This window comes from Episyrphus balteatus, chromosome 3 (genome assembly GCF_945859705.1).
Source record: "Episyrphus balteatus chromosome 3, idEpiBalt1.1, whole genome shotgun sequence".
Taxonomy (NCBI): domain Eukaryota; kingdom Metazoa; phylum Arthropoda; class Insecta; order Diptera; family Syrphidae; genus Episyrphus; species Episyrphus balteatus.
The window spans coordinates 64,825,834-64,845,870 of NC_079136.1; the positions used below are offsets into that span (position 1 = coordinate 64,825,834).

General features: G+C 29.0%; 1 protein-coding gene and 1 long non-coding RNA gene across 2 annotated transcripts in view; both read right to left on the bottom strand.

The window, feature by feature from the left end:
- Positions 1-5,732, bottom strand: part of LOC129916518 (uncharacterized) — a 95,989-nt gene extending 90,257 nt beyond the window's left edge. Inside the window, exon 1 of the long non-coding RNA XR_008772486.1 lies at positions 5,499-5,732. This is a non-coding gene — a long non-coding RNA (uncharacterized LOC129916518). The remainder of the gene's footprint in view (positions 1-5,498) is intronic.
- LOC129916516 (alpha-2C adrenergic receptor) overlaps positions 1-20,037 on the bottom strand; it is a 297,933-nt gene that overhangs the window by 183,722 nt on the left and 94,174 nt on the right. The window lies entirely within an intron of this gene.

A 20,037-nucleotide genomic window follows, 5' to 3' on the forward strand; every position in this document is an offset into this window, starting at 1 on the left:
TGAATGGTAACCAGTGTTTTAAGTATTTAAAACTGCAATACTCCAACTAAGTCATAAAAACTTGTAAGGTAGCCGAAGATCAAAAAGAAGTTAACAATCAAAAGAAGTTAAGATCTAGTGGACTTAAAAGAGACGTTAAGTCCTCTTAAAACTTTAATATACAAGCATAATTGTCGGTTATATAATGTGTTTTCGATGAGATAAATTCTTCGTCGACCAAATCTTCTTTTTATTTTTGAAAAAAAAATCAGGACTTTCAAATCCATTTTTTTTTATCGACTTTAAAACTACTTTTTGGACAAAGCAGTCAAAGGTACAGCTTGATCGCTTAATTGTGGCCTACAATTTAAAACTGACCTCAACCAATATGTTGTTCATTTATTGATGTAAGTTATTTAAAGACACAAAACCAAGACAGCTTATACAAGTTTATGTCTAATTAAAATTAAATTGAATCGTTTGAAAACAACATTATTTTTATTGTAAAAATGACAAAAGCTTTTAAAAGCTTATCAATACTGTCTACTAGAGTTCCTACGTTTGTTCAAGTTGACGATATATACCTACGTACCAACACAAAATCATGTATAAAGGGTTTTCGAGACAGTGATTTAGGTTGAGGTTAATAAATCCAATTAACTATATAGACATTTTGTCACAATTACTCTCCTCTGCTGATATGTGAGTGACATGTGAAGGGAACACTCTTGTGTGATGAAATACTGATTTAATGGTCTAGGCTTTTTTGGTCAACCCTTTCTCTCATAAATTTTCTAGTTAGGTTGTATTAACAAAAAAAAAAAAGAAAGAAAAACATACCCTGGATCAAGTTAATACCCAAATAAGAACTTCATATTCCCATCAGCTTTTTGTATCTCCCTACAAAAGCAGAGAGGGGTTGCTAATAGCTTTTAGATTTCTATAAATGTAAGAGTAGATGGGTTTGGAACAGATAACAGTTTTGTTGTTTACCTACTGACTATACTACTCTATAGATTCATATAGAATTCGGGATAATCCTTTGCTTTCTAAAAAGGGCCAAGAGAATATAATAAAAATGAAACAAAATATACTAACTAGAAGGGCGCATTAGAAGAATTTTTTTTTTTTTATTTTTTTCGTTTATATCCTGCATTCGTCCTTTATACATATATTTCCTTTTTAAATCCTCTGACAGGTCTCAGGTAAGCACATGAAAATTTCAAGAAGTTAAGTTCTCTGGTAATTTTTTATTTTTTTTTTTTTATTTTATAATTCTCTTCTTGATGTTGATGTGAATTACCCAAATTTGCCGCCAGGAGTGAATTCAAGCAAAATAATGTTCGCACTTTTTGTGTTGAAGATATAATATATTATAAAGACGTTGACTCACATATACACACCCACAAAAATTATGAATACTTAAGTCGTTTCCATTCAAGTTAAGCAAAGTGTGACTAATTTACAATTTAAAACGATTTCGGTTAACAAAATAACAGAGGAGAAAGGTACTCTCTCGTAGTAGGTAAATATGAGAACAAAAAAAAAAAAAAAAACTTGAAAACTTGGAACTGGATAAGTGAAAGGATCGACTTTAATTTAAAGGCAAAGGACTATATAGAAACCTATTATTTTGTGGAAAAAGTTTATGCCGAAAAGAAAACTGTGGGTTTTGGTCCTGACAGAAGCTTATCCCCAAAAGTAAAAGGACCAGAATGCTTATTTTTATGGGAAAAGTTTTTCGGTAGAAATTCCCTAGAAATTAATAAACGTAGATAGGTACTACTAAGCTAGGGTACCTACTATACTATACCTACTTCCGACTTAGTTTTCGATATTTTTTGAATAATATTCTTAATTCTTTTCTAAAGAAAAAATTATTTTGTGGTAGAGGGCATAGTTAATACCTTACCCAAAAGCATTAATACTAAACTTCTGTAGATTTATAATTTTTTAAAAGGAAGTATTTTTATCGTTTAAAGTTTGTGTTGAATATTTAAATGTACTTGAAGACTTTTAACTCGAAACTACATTAAAAAATCAAAATGTTTCAAATTTTGTTGGAATCATTTTGAATTTAAAGACTGTTGATATTGTAAAATAAAATTTTGTGTGCGAACTTTTAGAGTAGTTCGAATGATTTCGCAATTTTGAATTTCAAAATATATTCCGATTCAAAGATGTTTCTTCTTCATCTCTAGTCTCTATCATTACATTTAGATACGGATCGTAAGTGATTTCGAATTATTTTAGTCAAAAACTCTGTTGAAAAATTTTTTGTACGCACAAATTATTGACAAAGTTCCTTACATCTCAGTTTAAGTATATTTTCACTCGGGCGTACTCAACCTTAACATTTTTCTGAATTCTAAACAATTTTTTTTAGTTGAGAAGACACTTTGTTTTTCTAACATTCGGAGACAGATATGCAGATATCTGCGGACCAAAGTCTCGAAACATGTTTTAGTTTACATATATATGAGTTAATAGTGAACATATTATGCATTTAGATAAAAAAAAAATACAAATCTTTTTGTTTTTTGGATTTTCTTAAAAATACCCCTAGTAAAAAAAAAATATTGTTTTTTAAATTTCCTCCAAATCAACAGTGTTAGACATCACAAAAAAGGTCTCTTTAAGGACTATTCATTACTGAAAACTAAAAGTTTCTTGAAATTCTTGTCTCTGAGATATTTCCAAACAAACATTGTTTTTTTTCTTATAAATTCGTATCTCTACGGCATTTTGCCACAAATTAATTAACAGTTCGAAGTTTTCATAAAACTTTGAAACTCTGAAACCTTGGAAACTGGATTATTATTTTAAAAATGTACCCTGCTATAGCAGAGGTTTTCAAAGATGAAATAAGAGCAACAAATTTAAAAAATGTTTGAAAATTTGTATGTATAAAAAATCTACATCTTTAAAAAACAAAAATAGTTCTAAGGATTTTCAAAAAAAAAAAAAAAGACTTCGTTTGGAGTCGAAACTACATAAAGTGATATTTTTGTAGTTAAAAAAGTTTAATATTTTATTTTAATTTACAAAAACATTTTTTTTTTTACAAATTTTAACATACAAATCTTTAAAATTCTAAGCAACTCTCAAAGAGCAAGTACGTGTGACTCAGCCATCCTGTACCTACCATTATTTTCAAATTAATTTTCGGTAATATTATAAATGCACTGAAAAAATGTCGCATTTTTATAAGATGCCTTTTCTCATTTAAGGGATTTTTCATATTTTTTCCAAAATTTTCGTTGAACGTCTTAAACTCATGGAACTGTCAAAAAGGTTTGCCCTTCTAGGTCTGCAAAAACAAGAACTAATAGTGAAAGGAGTGTGAACCGTCCAGATACTACGACTTTTCAAAGCCTAAAATTAAGCATTTATTTATAAAAAAATAATAAAAAAAAAAATGCAAAAAAAAATTTTTAAATAAATTTGAGCTTCAGAAAAATATGCCGTTGAATTTTCATTATTATGAATTATGATGAATTTTCAAATCCAGGGTTGTAAAAAACCATTTGCTTTTTAATGCATTTGCTTTCTATTTTAAATTAATAAAAAAAAAAATAATTAAAAAAAAAAAAAATGCAAACAAAAAATTTTTAATAAATTTGAGCTTCAGAAAAATATGCCGTTGAATTTTCATTATTATGATGAATTTTCAAATCCAGGGTTGTAAAAAACTATTTGCTTTTTAATGCATTTGCTTAATTCAAATAAAACAAAATTCCATAAAAAAATAAACTATTACATCCAAAATATGTTGCAATAAAAATAAACAATAAACAAATTGCATTGAAAATATATTTTTTATTGCACATAAAAATATTGTGGAGGAAAAAAAATGTTATTGTAAATAATAATATAAATATAATATTCGCTGAATTTCTTACACTTTTGACTATTTCACCGTACATACGTCAAATAGTCAAAACTTTAAGAATTTCGTAATTAAAAAAAAAATATTGAATACAATTTGCATTGATTATTTTTCCAATGCAGTAACATTTTTTTTAATGCAAACATTTTTTATATGGAATACAAATTTTATTATCAATGTAATTTTTTTTATTCAATTGTAGTAGCAATTTGTTTTTAATGCAATACATTTTTTATTTTTTAATGGACATTTTTGAATATCCATAAATTGTTATTTTAAATGCAAATGCACTCTTTTAATTGATAATTTACAACTCTGCTCAAATTACAATTGCTAAATTACCAGCAAATTAACTATTGCTATAGCAAGCATCGTCTTGCGACCAAAGACGCAGCGCAAGTTAAAATGTATCCAAACGAAATTTGTTCAACAATATTGTGGAGAGGAGACCAGGGAATATTTTTAAGAACAATAATTTCATAATAACTATAGCATTTTTTTTCAATTAAGTTTAATAGACATTATTTTCACACATCATTGAATGAAACATAATGATTTCTATGTTTTTGATTTGTGGGTATTTCGTGTTTTGGATAAAAGTAAAAGTATTTTCATGTTCATGTCGATAAACAATAATATAATTGCGAAAAATTACTTAAAACGTCGTTAACCTTTCAATTTCAAATACATTTCTGTAATTTGTTGAACATTCTATAAGTTAAATTTATTATTTTTATATTTTCTTTTTTGTGAGATTTATGTTTTTTTATGGGCTATACAAAAATTCCTCTGAAATTTAGCAAGAATGTAACATTTCTAATTGAAAATAAGCTTCATAAAAATAAAAACAAATATTTCAAAAGGTAAAATTTTGAATTTAAACTTGAACTAAAATAAAGCATAAATAACCACATCTTTAGAAATTGTGAAAAAAGTTAAACCTTAAATATTTAGGTATTTGTGGATTTCATAATAAATTTTGAAAGTTTCATAGAAATAGTTGGAGGAACTTAAATTTGGTAAACCTTTTTTAATCAATAAAACATCAAACATCATCAAAGTTCACCCATAAACTTGTGAATAATAAACAACAACAAAAAGAAAGAAAAAAGAATATAAAACTCTATTGCCCTTGGAGTAGTTCATCATTGAAAACCTAATTTACTGCCAAATTCCAAGACCACACAATAAAATTCCCAGATGTTTATTTGCCACATCACCTTTTTTTTTCTTTAAGATAAAGCTCAAATCTTTTTCATAACAAAAGAAAAGCCCCAGCAGTGATTTTCATCTCTCAATGATTGGGAAAAAGAAACAAAAAAAAAAAAATAGTCTTCTATTTCTGGCACTCATCCAAAATCGGATGTCATTAGAGAACGTCAAATCGAATAAGTAGATATGAACCGTATAGAGTATTCAGTCGAAGGAGGAAGTAGAAAAATAGTAGAGAAGGAAACATCTTCTATGAAAAAGGCCAAATCCAAAGCTAAAGCCAAAAACCTTAAACAAGATACAATTATCTCTCTGTTTCTATTCGATGTGGAAATGAAAAGGATCTCTTGACTATAACGAAGTTAGGGATTTCATTATTTTGTTTTGTTTCAACAAAATGTGTACTAGAAAATCTTACCTTTTGAATTTTGTCTCGCACTCTCTTTTACAATCGACACAAGCTTCGGTCGCCCTTTTGTTAGTTAGATGGGAAATAATGTTTTCCCCAAATAAATTGACTCTACTTGTTCTGTAGGAGGTCTAGGAGGCAAAAATTAAGGCAAGAAACCCAGGACAAAATTTATTAATATTGATTTTTGGAAATAGTTAAGTTTTAGAAACTATTAAGGAAAAAGTAAGACAAACAAAGTATGTTAGGAAGGCACAATAAGTATTAATGAGGTGTTTTATTTTTATTGGTATTAAATTTGATGCTTTAAATGGTGTTGTATTTCAAGGACTTTATAGAAAAAAATTATTAAATATTGGTATGACAACAAATCAATTGGAGAAAATTGCTTATGAAACAATAAATCTCATGGTTACAATTCTTTTAACTTTTCGAACATACCTTTTTAATAATGATAGAAAGAGAAGAATCAGTATAGATGCAATATGTTGTACTTGACTCTTCTTCAGTTTTGGGTGGAAACTTAAGATTTTGTATGTTTTGTCGTTTTTTATATTCTTATTTCTTGAATAAATATCTATAAGAAAAAGCGAAGTTTTCTTGCTGAAGAAGAATTATGAATCAATTCATACGTCTTTCAGAAAATCAATGTGTTCTCGAATTTTTGAAGATTTAAAAAAAAAAAAATTTTGAGAAAATATCAATTTTAGAGTAGTTCTAAAGTTTTTCTGTGTGAGCTCAATAGTTTGGTAAAAAAAAAACTTATTAAACGATGGGACATAAACCTATATGAACTGATGGCATTATCATATTGTATTTGATTTACAAACTTCTTGTGGTCAGTCATAATACAGAATGAGCATGTCCAAGTGGAGCGTAGTAATCAATGAACATTCTAAGTTCTCAGCCTTGAGTATCGATTGGAAAATTGTTATCAAAGGAAACTTTCTATCGGCCGATAGTTTAGTCGAGCTCTAAATCAGTATACAAATATATTCGATGGAAAATTTTTATTTAAATTTTCATTTGCTTCTTGATAATCGGCAAATTACACTGGCCAACAATTTTCAACTTTTTAAAATTTTCCAGAAAGATTTAGGTCTAATTTTATGGATTTGGGTCCAGTAAGCTCAAAAATCATATTGGTTTTTTTCTAGCAGCTCTAGTTTTTGAAATATTTAATTTTTCATTTTTGGAGAATATTCATACTAATTTTTCAGTTTTCCTTATTTTGAGCGTTTATTAGAATTTTTCAGAAAAATTTATATGAATGTATTTAGGGTCAGTAAACCTAAAAATCACATTCATATATTTCTAGGAGCTCTATTTTTTGAAATATTTAAGTTTTCAAGATTTTATTTTATTTTATTTTATTTTATTTTATTTTATTTTAGGTATTTTATTTTATTTTATTTTATTTTATTATTACAAGCGTTTTTAAAGTTTTGTTGGAAAAATTTGTTTTGAATGTAATGTATTTCGGTTCAGTAAGTAAAATAAAAATACAAAAAATTTTTTTTTAAATAAAAAAAAATTTAACAAAAAAAAATTTATGAATTTCTTGAATAATTTAAAAACTAGAGCTGCTAGAAAAAAACTAATGTTATTTTGGGAATCAGCTAAATTTAGTAAGAAATGAAAAATTTTGTGTGTTGTTCAGTGTAATCGGCCGCCTATCTACCTTCTTTGTATTATATTTTATTTTGGAGTCAGGGCCGGATTTAAAGGTGTGGAGGCCCCGGGGCAACAAAAAAGTGGTGGCCTCTTCTCCATTCTTATTACTGACCAAGTAAAATGAACATTTATTTTGGTCCAGCATTTTCAATAAAATTCACTTTGAATCGAAGTAAAGTACCGTTAAAAGGAGTGAATTTGTGACTAAAACATGACTTTGGACCAGCTCTGTAGAACTATGCAAATACAATTGCTATTTTATTTGATAGAAAGTCTCTGTAAACATAAGGGGCTTATTGATAGTCGTTTTTATACGCCAGTTTATCTTAGACTGGGGTTTATCCAATGATATTTGATTAAGATGAACTCCAGTCTTTCTTAGAAGCAGCTTATACAGTGTCTATGAAAATGATTCAATATTTGCATCCATTTAATATGGAAGGAAATATAAGTCTTTGCATAATATTTGACTAATAAAATTGAAATTTTATCGACTCAGGAAGAAAATTATTGCAATAAAAGAAGTTTAACACACTCTTAGAAAAATCATAGTAATAAGAAAAAATACCATTTTCTTCACTCCACTGTATGTACCCTTAGAGTTTAAATAAAATAGAATCTATGCAGTTGAAAAAATTTGGTGTCATATGATTTATCTTATTCTTACAAACAATTCCAATTCAGAGATATTCGGCTACATCTAGCAGCTAAATCAACTTTTACAGTCTGGATATAAATATTTAAAAAAAAGAAAAAACGATTCATAAATTTTTGAATAAACCCAAAACAAGAATTCATAATGCTTAATGTTTAAGAATTGATAAGTTGAAAGGTTTTTTAATTTTTAATCAATTTAACAAAATTTTATGTAGAGTTAGCAATTGACAGTTAACGGGTTAGCAGGTTTTCACTCAAAGCCTACGAATACCTTAAAAATAGAGAATGAACTGTCATACAAATTTTTTTTTCTTTAAGATAAGGAAAGAGATCATATAGCAAAGTAGCACATAATAAATACAGTATCTTCTCGATTAACGCAACTCATAGATTTTCGCAACACCTCAATTTTTATCATTGTTGACGCAATAATCGCAACTCTTCTAAAAAAATTGACTCGATAAGTGCAACTTTCAGTACCAAAATTCGATGAACTGAACAAAATTTAACCCTTATTGAAAAAATTTTGATGGTTCAAAAACTGCGAGATATATCAATTTTAAAAATCTAACAAACTAAGGGCCAGTTTGTTCACAGTCGATTATCTTTTAATCAAAGATTATTCCATAGAAAAATCCTTGATTAAAAGATAATCAAGTGTGAACAAACTGGCCCTAAAAAATCCAAACAAAAATATCCTATTTTATTCAAAATAAAATAATTAAATTTGTGTAAAGAACTAAACATACGTTATTACGTACTTTTCCCCTAAATCCGGCCCTGGTTGGAGTAATACAGGTAAGTGGCACATTTCTTAAATGTGTTTTAATACAGAATCTTACAGAAAGTTACACATTAAATCCACTATTATTGGACCTGATTGGTTATCAAAAACATAGGTAATCCAAAGACAGTTTCATCTGAAATAAAAGTACTAAATGACTGCAGAGATTTCATGTACAAAAAAAAATCAATCTTGCAATCAAAACTACCATAACAATAATGTACAATTAAAAAAAAGTGAATTTTTTGATACGTCGTCATTTTGTCTTATCATAGAGCTAAATTCTAAATTGCAGAAAAATTTTCTTGCAATTTAGTGCCAATTATATCTATAACGGATATAATTGCAATTATTTTAATGATAAATGTGCTGCATTTTATTTTTCGAAAACTCGAAATTATTTCAAAATAAAAAAAATCACCTTCTGTGAATAAAAAAATGAATTAAAAGACTGAGAAATGTTTATTTATGATTTACGTTAACCACGAATATATAAATGTAGCCCTATTAGTTCATTATAATGTTATAAGTCGAATAAATTGTGGGTCACTGTGGTGTATGCGTAACTTTTTTATGTACAGAAAAACATTAAAAAAAACTAACACAAAACTGTTAATTTTGGATAAATAATCTAACCAACTTATTTTTCTTGAACATAAATAAAAGTAAGAAAATCTCAACATACCGTCATACGTCAAAAAAAAGTCCTGGACATTATACACTAGGAACGACTAAAATGGTACTATCATGATTAAAAAAGAAGCCTTGAGAACTTAGTTGAAAAGGCAATAGCTCAAGTAAAGAGAACCATTAAGAAGCTTGCCCAAAAACTCTTGGAAAAAATAAATGCAATCAATTGGACTCAGACATAAATATATTAAGAATTGATAGGCTTGGCCATGATTTTTTAGATCAACCCGGTGCGGAGAACCCAACATATGTATGGAAAAGAAATAAAATGCACGACTGGGGTCGCACGTACTTGCTCTTGCAGTTTAAAACACTTTTATGTTAGTTTACTTGTAGATTTTAAGAGCTGCCTCTATAATCTTTTTTTGAAAAAAATAAAAATGCAGTTTTATTGCAATTGCTTTGACTATTACGTTTGAAAAGTTTAATCAAAATCGTTAGAGCAGTTTTCGAGTTATTTGGTTTGAATTGAAAAATTTGTATGAGAGGTACACTTTCTAAGCGAGATATAAAAAAACAAAAAAAAAAACAACTTTCAGAATTCCATAAAAAATCATCTGTACCAAATTTGAAGAAAATCCGTCCACCCGTTTAGGCTGTGGAAATGTGTACAGATGGACGCGCAACCGCACAGACGCACGGACGCACAGACGCACAGACGTACAGACGCACGGACGGAATTGCGAGACCCACTTTTTTGGAATTCTCCATCATCGTAATGTTGGTTTTGATTAAAACCTCAATTTTTTTTTCGACACGAAACCAATACTTGCCCTATAGAGCAAGTAAAAAACACTATGCACAATTAATATCTAATATTTAGTTTACTTTTCGAAATGATATAGGAATTATGTTGAGCAGGGTATTTGGCAACTTTATGTACTAACACCATTTATCCGTATTATTACTGAAATAGTTATTTTTAATGAAAAGATATGCTTCTGAAAATTAATATGTTGTCAGAAAAAAAAATTAAAAAAAAATCAATTATGGTTAAAACGTCGCGTCGTGTCAGTTTGTTTGCTTTAAAAAAATAGATGTCATAATACTAATACCAAACATTATATACCTATGAGTTATCAAGCACAAATTCATCAGGTTTCTAAATAATATAACAATCAGTAAATATCAATTTAAACGTTCCATACACGTTCACCAAATGAACTAATTCCGTTATATTCCAAATCATTCACTTTAATCTAATTTAATGTCAGTAAATGTGTGTAAATTGATAAACAATTCATTTATTGGATATTGGGTCATCTAATATAATCATAAAGCTTTAATATGTTCTTGTTTTCGTTACTAAAACAAAACACAAACACGCCACCTACTTATAATATGATCAAGCTAATAAGGTATCGCTCCATCGAAAACACACTGCCTTTTTTTTTTTTCTTTTTTTCTAGGTAATCCAACTTCATTTTATTCTCATCACGTTCTCATTTTGGATAAAATAACAAACAAAAAAAAAAGTAAAATAGCAACGAACTAAGAAACAAAAGAAACAATATTAAATGAATCCTGAATCACAGCTTCACGCTGCTTATTAAAGTCGCAAAAAAAAACCTCATCATCCATGCACACACACTTCATCAGATGTCGACTTTCGACAACGAGGACGAAAACAACGACAAAAAAAAAAACAAGATTTGTACGACGACAATGTCTTTGTGGTCTTCGTCGTCGTCGTCGTCGTCTTTTTCGCTGAAGTCATTCTCTCGTTGGTTCTTTGGAAAATGGTTGATGGTAAAGCGAGGAAAAATCACCCGTCGTGCTTTTTATTAAAGTCACATGATACGTGTTCCAATTCATTTTCAATTTCCGGACACCTTAAAGTCCCTGATTTTCCTCTTTGCATCATTAAAGACACAAAGGAGCAACAATGACGAGAAAACAAAAACCTAGCACAGAGCCTTAATGGCACAGGTTTTCAACAGTTCTATATGGATAGGTAAAAGGTATACTTACTTGCCTACCTTCCTACTATACTTTTCTACAAAAATTTATGTGGTGATAATAGAAAGGACATTTTCTCTTTATCTCCCCTTTATCCTTCTCGTCGACAACATTGTCGTCATCGTCACAATACGCTAGGTTTTTTTTTTTTTTTTGCTCTTGCCAAAAATAAAAGTGTAATTTTCTACTTCGTCCTCCATTCAATTTCTCAAGGATATATAGCTACCGCTTGCTTGCGTCAAGGACTACCGAGAAGGATAGGCCTCATTTCCGATAGAAGCAAGTCGACCATTACGACATGTTTTTTTCTCTCCAAAACGAAACCTGAATGTGTATTTTATATACGTCGGTCGTCGTCGTCTTGGCCGCGTATATCCTTTTCAAGAATATGAGCTTCTATTACCTCGAAATCATCAACATCATCCAGAAGGCAGTGTGATATAGGCAAATGGTATGAGAGTATATTACATATTATTGCTGAAGTGACAAAGAGGATAGAATATTTATGTATGAGTGTCGTCCATTTGGACTTAATTTGGCTTTGCCTTTATAACAATAATATCTGGGAAATGAAGGACATCGGAAACTGGCTGATATTACAGGCCGGACTGTGACTATAAGTATAAATGTAAAGAACCAAAACCAGTTGCAAGAAATGAATAGTGGATGCTTTATATTTTTTAATAAAAAATACCAGACACACATTCATGAATACCAACACAAAAAAAAAATAAATATAAAAAAGGACGAAAATGTAAGAGGGTTAGTCTAACAATGCTTTATTGAGTCTATATGTGTTTGTATATTTTTTGTAAAAGTGTTTTTTTTTCTGTCTGCCTAACATTAGCAATATTTTTTTGTTATACAAAAGTTACTTTTGGAAATTTATTATCAAATTTTAGAGTAGACAGCACAGCTTTAAGCCATTTCTATAGTAAATTTTGAATGTGGGAAATTGTGTTGGCACAATAAATATTGCTGATGTCGTACATTTTGTTGGTTGAGAGCATTTATATATACAGTAAGAAAATAAAAGACAATTATGCTGACTTAAAGAAAAAACAATTTGAACTGAACTGTCTCTCTGACAGTTTTATTTGGTGGAATTTGTATATATTTCAACAGATCTGACACAAAATTTAATTGGTTATAAATTATTTTAGGTCAATAAAATGGGCGCAACAAGTAGAATACTTAAATAAGTTTTGTTTGAATAAGGCCTTGAATTCTTTAAGTGATTGTGTGGTTAATTCTTAGTACCCCATGGAGCAATATTTAGTGTGATTTACTATTAGGTACTCTAAAGATTTTTTTTTTAGGGATACTGCCTCTAACAAAGAATTGACAAAGCGTCCAAGAGTATCATTATAATGAAAAACTGGATTTAGCAGTAAATTGTAAGTCCTTCCATTCATGCAAAATAATAATGCACACACAACAAAGGTTGAGAGTTGTTAATAAATAGATATACATAAGTCGGTGTTAATATAGAAGGAAGAAATAAGCTTGATTGGTTCTTAAAATCTTCTTAGTTCCAAATAAAATTCTTCTAAAATTCTTCTTAAAAAGTCATTATATTTTCGAGAGACGGACACAATCCCGAAAATTTTATTCCAGAAAACCAAGAATTCTGAAAATCCCAAGTCAAGAAAAGTCAGAATCCCGAAAAACAAAGATCCCAAAACCCCAAAATCCAGAAAATAAAACAGAAAAAGTAAAAAGCACTTCAAAATTGTCTGTTCACTAAAACTTTAATTGAGACATAAAATAAAACACCAATTTAATAATAATTTAAACATACATATAACTTAAATATTAAAACTCACAATTGTATTGATTTTAGTTCAACTTTTTTTTCCACTTAGGTAACTCAATTTCACAACTCAATTTCGGAAACCACCTTATTGTGGTGGTTGAAATCATGCTCAAAAAGAGATATTAACGGAAAAATATTATAATGTGATACCCTTTTGTTTTTTACGTGTTTACTTCTTAATTTTGTAGGTAGTTAGGATTATTTTTCGAAATCGAGATCACGAAAAATTATATAAAATGAAAAATTTGTGCAAATTTTTGATTTTGTATAATTTTTCTGGATTTCGGGATCCCATTTGGAATTTTGGATTTTGGGTTTCTGATTCTGGATTTTCGGGATTTGAGGTTTTCTGGATTTTCCGGATTTTGGGATTTCGGTTTTCGAGTATTGTGTGATTCCAAACCCATATTTTCTTTGCTCTTCCAAAGTTTTCTTTAATTCTTCTTTACTTCTTCTTGACTTCTTTTATATTAAACAGATTAAATATTCACAAAATAAAGAAGTATTTATGTATGAATTAAGAAGAAATGAATTAAACAATCATGAAAAGAATTTCTGATTACTAGTCCAGTGCATTTATGATGTTCATATATGGGCGACCCAGCAGTTTGTACCACCCCCAAATTTTGTTTGCTCATTCGATAGAACATTGGCTGAATATCATAATTCATAACCCTAATTTTTCGCACTCGCGAAATTCACCTTTCGGTCGCCATCTTGGATTTTAGTTCTTGTTGAATATCTCGATTTCTATTTATCCTACATAAAAGTTGTGTATTTAAGAAACGTAGGTAATTAAATTTCGCGTTTTTTATGTTAAGAACACTTTTTCGATATTCTGAATATTAAAAAAGTTACAAGCCAAAAAAGTAAAAAAAACCGAAAAAAATGACAATTTTAAAGATTTGAGAACTTAGGGTAAAAGCGGGTGAGATGGCATACCTTTTTTGTTTTTGTCATATTTTTCAAAATAAACCACATTTCATATTTCTAACAATGCAAAAATGTTCTATATTCAATATCCAACGTATTGTTTGTTTTACAGAATTTTATATTTTAAATTTATATTTTTAAATTAATATAGAAAAAAAGTTAAAAAAAAACCATCTCCCCCTATAGGGTGGGTGAGATGGCGCATGAGTTTGTTTTAGGTCAAATTGCCAAATTCATTGCACAAATGGTTGAACGATGTGAAAAAGTCAAGCACCAATGCATGCTGTATAATAGATTGCAACTAGTCGTCTTTTTTATAAAATTTGAACTTGGCTGAATTACTTAAAAAAAATATTTTGAGGGTGATATGGCACAGGCTAAAACTATACTCAATTAAAAAATTCTAGTAGGGAATGCGCCATTTCACCCGCAAAAAACTGCGCCATCTCACCTTTTTCGCATAACTCATATTCGTGAGCACCCATAAAAAGCAGATAGAACTACAGCTCAGATCTCACACGCAATGCATAACTTATACTCTCTTGTATGTATTGGTGTATCAAGGGCATCTAAGATCCCAACGACTCACAATATATCGGAACAAAAAAAAAGGGCGAAAAAAAAAATTCAAAAAAAATCATCACATGATTTGCTTTGAATTTTTTTTTATTTTTTGTATCACAGATAAAGAAACGATTACTGGCTACTTCGATTTAAAATATTTAAAGAAAGCTAAAAATATTTTTTGTACATTTTTAGAGCAATAAATGTAAAAGATATTTAAAGTGCGCCAACTCACCCGCCGCGCCATATCACCCGCTTTTACCCTATTATCAAAATTATGAAAAAACGTATCGAAAAAAGATTATTCGCCTTAAAATTCTCTACAACTCTGCTATACAACTTTTTTTTATATCGCTATAATTAATAAAGTTATTAATACTTTTTTGTTAAAAAATACCCCTTTTTTTACAAAATGAAGAGACTTAAATATAAAAAAATTGCAGGTCCTGAATTTTCTCTTGTAATATAAAGCTATGAAATACTCACTAATCATTTAAAATTCAAGATTTGGTAGAAACAAAAATTAAGAAAAAAGTAAAGATAAAAACACAAACAAAAGAGAGCATTTTTAACAAAAAAAAGTATTAATAACTTTTGTAGCGATAGAAAAAAAAGTTCTATAGCAGAGTTGTAGAGAATTTTAAGGTAAATAATCTTATCTCGGAAGGATTTTTCATAATTCTGATAAAAAGTGCTCAAAACTTTAAAATTGTCACTTTTTTCTGTTTTTTTTTTTTACTTTTTTGGCTTGTAACTTTTTTAATATTCAGAATATCGAAAAAAAAGTTCTTAACATAAAAGAAGCGAAATTTAATTACCTACGTTTCTTAAATACACAACTTTTATGTAGGATAAATAGAAATCGAGATATTCAACAAGAACTAAAATCCAAGATGGCGGCCGAAAGGTGAATTTCGCGAGTGCGAAAAATCAGGGTTATGAATTATGATATTCAGCCAATGTTCTATCGAATGAGCATAAAAAATGTGGGGGTGGTACAAACTGCTGGGTTAAATTATAAATGCACTGGACTATACTATAAAAGTCTGTATAATTTTATTAGCAATAGTATTATAAGACATAATATCTTCTCCAGTTTTTATATTAAAATCCTTTTTGATACAACTAGATTTATTAATTGCACCAGATTGATTTTTTGTACTTTGTTATTATAAAACAAATTTAGTTGATACAATTTTGTGCTTAATTTTTAGGCTGGATACTATGGAATATCACTACGAACCAGTTAGAGAATATAAAATTTTCTATACTTTAAGTGCAACGTATGTTAGGACCAAAACTTTAAATACATCACGACAAAAATTGGAAATTCGTCCCAGTTGGTCGAAAAGAAAATTTATATGGGACCTGAGCTAAAAACGTACAACTTTTAGACAGGTGAAGTCTATGTAAAGTGTTTGTTTGTGAATCAAATTGATTTTCGTTGAATTTAAATTGTGATTTTCCCTTTGTAAACTTTTTAAGAATTTTTTTAAAGAAAATAATTCAAAAGTTTTAAAAGAAAAATCTAAAAGCAATATTTGAATAGAAGTTAATGTATGTTACCACACACGCATTAAAAGTTACAAGGATTAATCAAACAAATTAATGATTAAACCAAACTTTCTAACTTGCATCCTTAAAAAAACAAAAAAAGAAAACAATTAATTAAATTCATCCAACTGATTTATTACCTTAATTACAAATATTGTTTTACCGTCTTTCAAATACATTCAAGAGTTTTATAACATACGTGTATCCAGAATCTTTTTAAAACACTAATCGGGGTATCAATTTTCTCAGTTTTCTCTCTAAAAACACACATCTAATGGCGTTAATTGCAATACTTAGTTCCTTAACTCACTCCACCAAAAAGTGTTGAAAATGTGTAATAATGATACCTTTTCATCATTACCCCGCAGGGGTAAGGTATTCCTTGAAACCCCATTCTACTCTACCACATTATAATTATATAACTTTTTTTGAGACCAACTTTTTGAAATAACAAACGAACAAGCGAAAATTTCCCAACAAAAACCTGCTAAAATTTCCTAAACAAACGTTCCTTATGTTAGTTAAAGGTATACCAAAATGTAAATAAGTATACGTATAAAGGTTTTTATAGTACAAAAAATAAATTTATAAAAAAAAACTAGGAAATATATCTACAACACCATTGCTAATACAAAATTGGCACGTTTCACCTACTTGCACGACTTGTTTGTTATTCAAACTCGACAAAAGCCACAAATTGAAGCAAACTTTCGTTTCACTTAATTGATGCGATTAAAATTTGTTCCCCAACACCGAACACCGAACCATCATCAACCATTCTCCAACTCTCACGCTGCTGGTGCTGTTTTCCAACACTCTGTCAAGAGTTACGCGAAAGTAGGTATAAAAACACACACCCTATTTAGACCTTCAGCACCCATTTTGCCTGCCTAGGATGATGTGAAAGCAAATATAATTACAATTTGCGAAATGTTCACTAGAGCCAGGAAATTGCTATTATTAAAATGTTGCAATGCAAACACCACTAGCAACATCCATTTCCGCCTACGCTACGCTACGTTCCGCAAAGACTGCCAAAAAAGAGTGTTGCTACTGCTTCACTCTGTAAAGCGGAAGTGACAGCGATATGTATACTGGCATTTCCGCCAAACGGAAACCTCACTCACCCCAGTGAGTGTGAGAACTGATTATCGCAATGCCATATATAAACAAAACTATTCAATTCAGCCAGGAGTCTTGCGGGAGATAGTTGTGTGCAAAAAAAAAAAAAAAACAAACCCACAATTATATACGCCCTCAAACTTGTTACACTCCCCTTCGTAATTCGTGGTACCTTTATTTATAATGCATTCTATTTGGGAAGCCAATTTTGAATTGGAGGAGTAACTTAAAGTAAATTAGTAATTCAGAACGGTTTTCTAATCAACAAGATCATTACGTGGGATTTATGATTTCAGCTTGCAATTTTCTATAAGATAACGAACGATAACCTAGTTCTGGCATATAGTAATTATAAAAGCACTTCTTCATGCATCCTGGGTGTAGACAACTCGAATTGAAGGAGGAATTTTGGAGAATTCTTCTTTTAAGGGTGGCCAGATTACAGGGTTGAATAATAAATTTTGTATGCGGTTCCGGAAAGGATTTATGTTTTGCTTATTTTGAGTTTTGCTCTAAGACAGAGAAAAAAAAATAAAATAAATTACCTAATATGAAAAAGTATTTAGCTCTAGTCTAGGTTTCCTGGGAATATTTATTATGCATTGGGGAAGTTTTTAAACTTTTGCAATTTATTTAATAGCTTTTAATGTTCTCATTTTTGATAAGTGAAGATAAGAGTTTTTTTTTCGATCCATAATCTTGTTGGAAAGAAAAGGTGTTTTGAAAACAATTAACTTTTTTTAGGGGTGATGAAAGGTTCATAATAGAAATGTATACCTGCACAATTTGGGCTATCCACGAATCAAGGCATTTTTGTATGTCTTCATATGAGTCAGACTTGCTTCCATCAAACGAAACAAGAACAAATAGAACGGGACATTTTTTTGGGAATAAAACGGGTATAATGAAAAATCTCCCATTTAACGGGATTAAGAAAATGAAAATGAGCTTCAAATACCTCGATTTTGAATCATTCCGAATGCATGCCATAACTTGAGAGTGGTTTGGCGGTTTTTTATCGGATTCTAAACATAATGCCTCCTATCTAGTGTTTTGGAGGATTTTGTATTCCAATTAAATGTTTTCACCCATCCAAGAGTATTTCGTCCCTTTTTTGCGTTAACCACGTAACTGCAATTTCTTAAAATATTTTGCTTGCTGCTAAGCAATGCTGAAGTACTTAAAAAAAAAACTAGATATTTGTTATTTATAAGTTTGTTTATAAAAAAGGAAATTTTTACACACAGAAGGAAACAAATATCACACAAAAATATTGAGACAGCAACTGGCACAATTTAAACATTTCAAATCGAATTAAAAAAATCAAAAGGTTAAAATGGCGTGGTTTTAAAAATTATTTCTTTTCTCGTGGCCTTTTTTGTAAAGAAATGTTACTTTTTTGTCCTTTTTCAAACTTAGCATTGACGTCGGCCAAAGTATATACCAATTATAAGCGTTTTCATAAATCATTGACAAATTATACAAACTTTGGATATAGAGACTTATTGTTAAGCAATTTTTTTCTAAGAATAATATTATATCCAAAAACCACCTCTTAAATGAGCCAAAATACTATTTAGTGCCTAAAAAGTTGTCCCTTTAGTTGAATTTCTTTTTTCTTGAAGAAAAAAAAAAATAGTAGAAAAACTAGGTATATTAAGTTATAAAATTAACTTTATTAACATTTACGAGTTTGAAACCGAAATTTGGATTGAATTGCTTGCAAATCACGGTAACATTGTAGTTTATCTTGGTAACGCAGTGGTATTAAAAGTTTTAAAACTGATTTTTGGTTATAAGCTATTAAGAATATTTAAATGAAGTAAAATTTTCTGTGATTTAAATTACGTTGTTCCTATAATTTCAAATAGGAATACACTGAAAATAATAAATTTCGTAAAATTACAAAAATCGTTTCATACACTACATTTTCGTTGGCCCAACGAAACTTTAGTTGGGTCAACGAAAATATGTAATTATTTCGTAATATGAAAACCTTCATCAATTAATGAAAAAGTTTCATACACTTTTTCTCCCTTTTAGTGACAAAAAATCCAATTTAATTTAAAGATTCATCAATTAACGAAAAATTTCATACTCATTTTAAAGAATAAAAATGAGAATTTTTTCCTTACTTTATCAAAGTTTTAATTAAGTAACGAAAAAATTCATTAACTTATGAAATTCAACATTAACTAACGAAAATCTTCATAAACTTATGAAAATTCTTCATATACTAATGAAATATTACATCGGCTTATGAAAAAAATACATCAGTTAACGAAAAAAAATCGTTGCCTTACAAAAAAAAAAAAAACGTAGACTTGGGTGCTTTTCTGTTTTAATGATTAAAAATTTAATCTTGCTGGATATAGTTCACATAAGGTTTTTGTTTAAAAATCTATGTAAGTTGAGCTGAATATAAAAAATATTTGCGTATTGACAAGGTGTCTCACGATAAGTCGGACTCATCAGTTGACTTAAATGAGCTCTACCGGGTCGAAACGCCAATTTTTGATTTGGACTATATTAAATTAATAATTTAACAAGTCCCATAAAAAAATAGAATTAATGCAACGAAAAGTTTAGTTAGCTAACAAATATTTTTTCGTAATTTAATAAAAATGTTCATTAAATTTACGAAAAAATTCGTTAGCTAACGAAAGTTCTTTCATAAATTAATCAAAAAATACATTGACTAACGAAAAATATCACCGTGGTTAATTAAATTTTACGTTAATCGATGAAAAATTTCGTAAAGTGATGTAAAAATTCATTAACTCTCGATCAAAAAT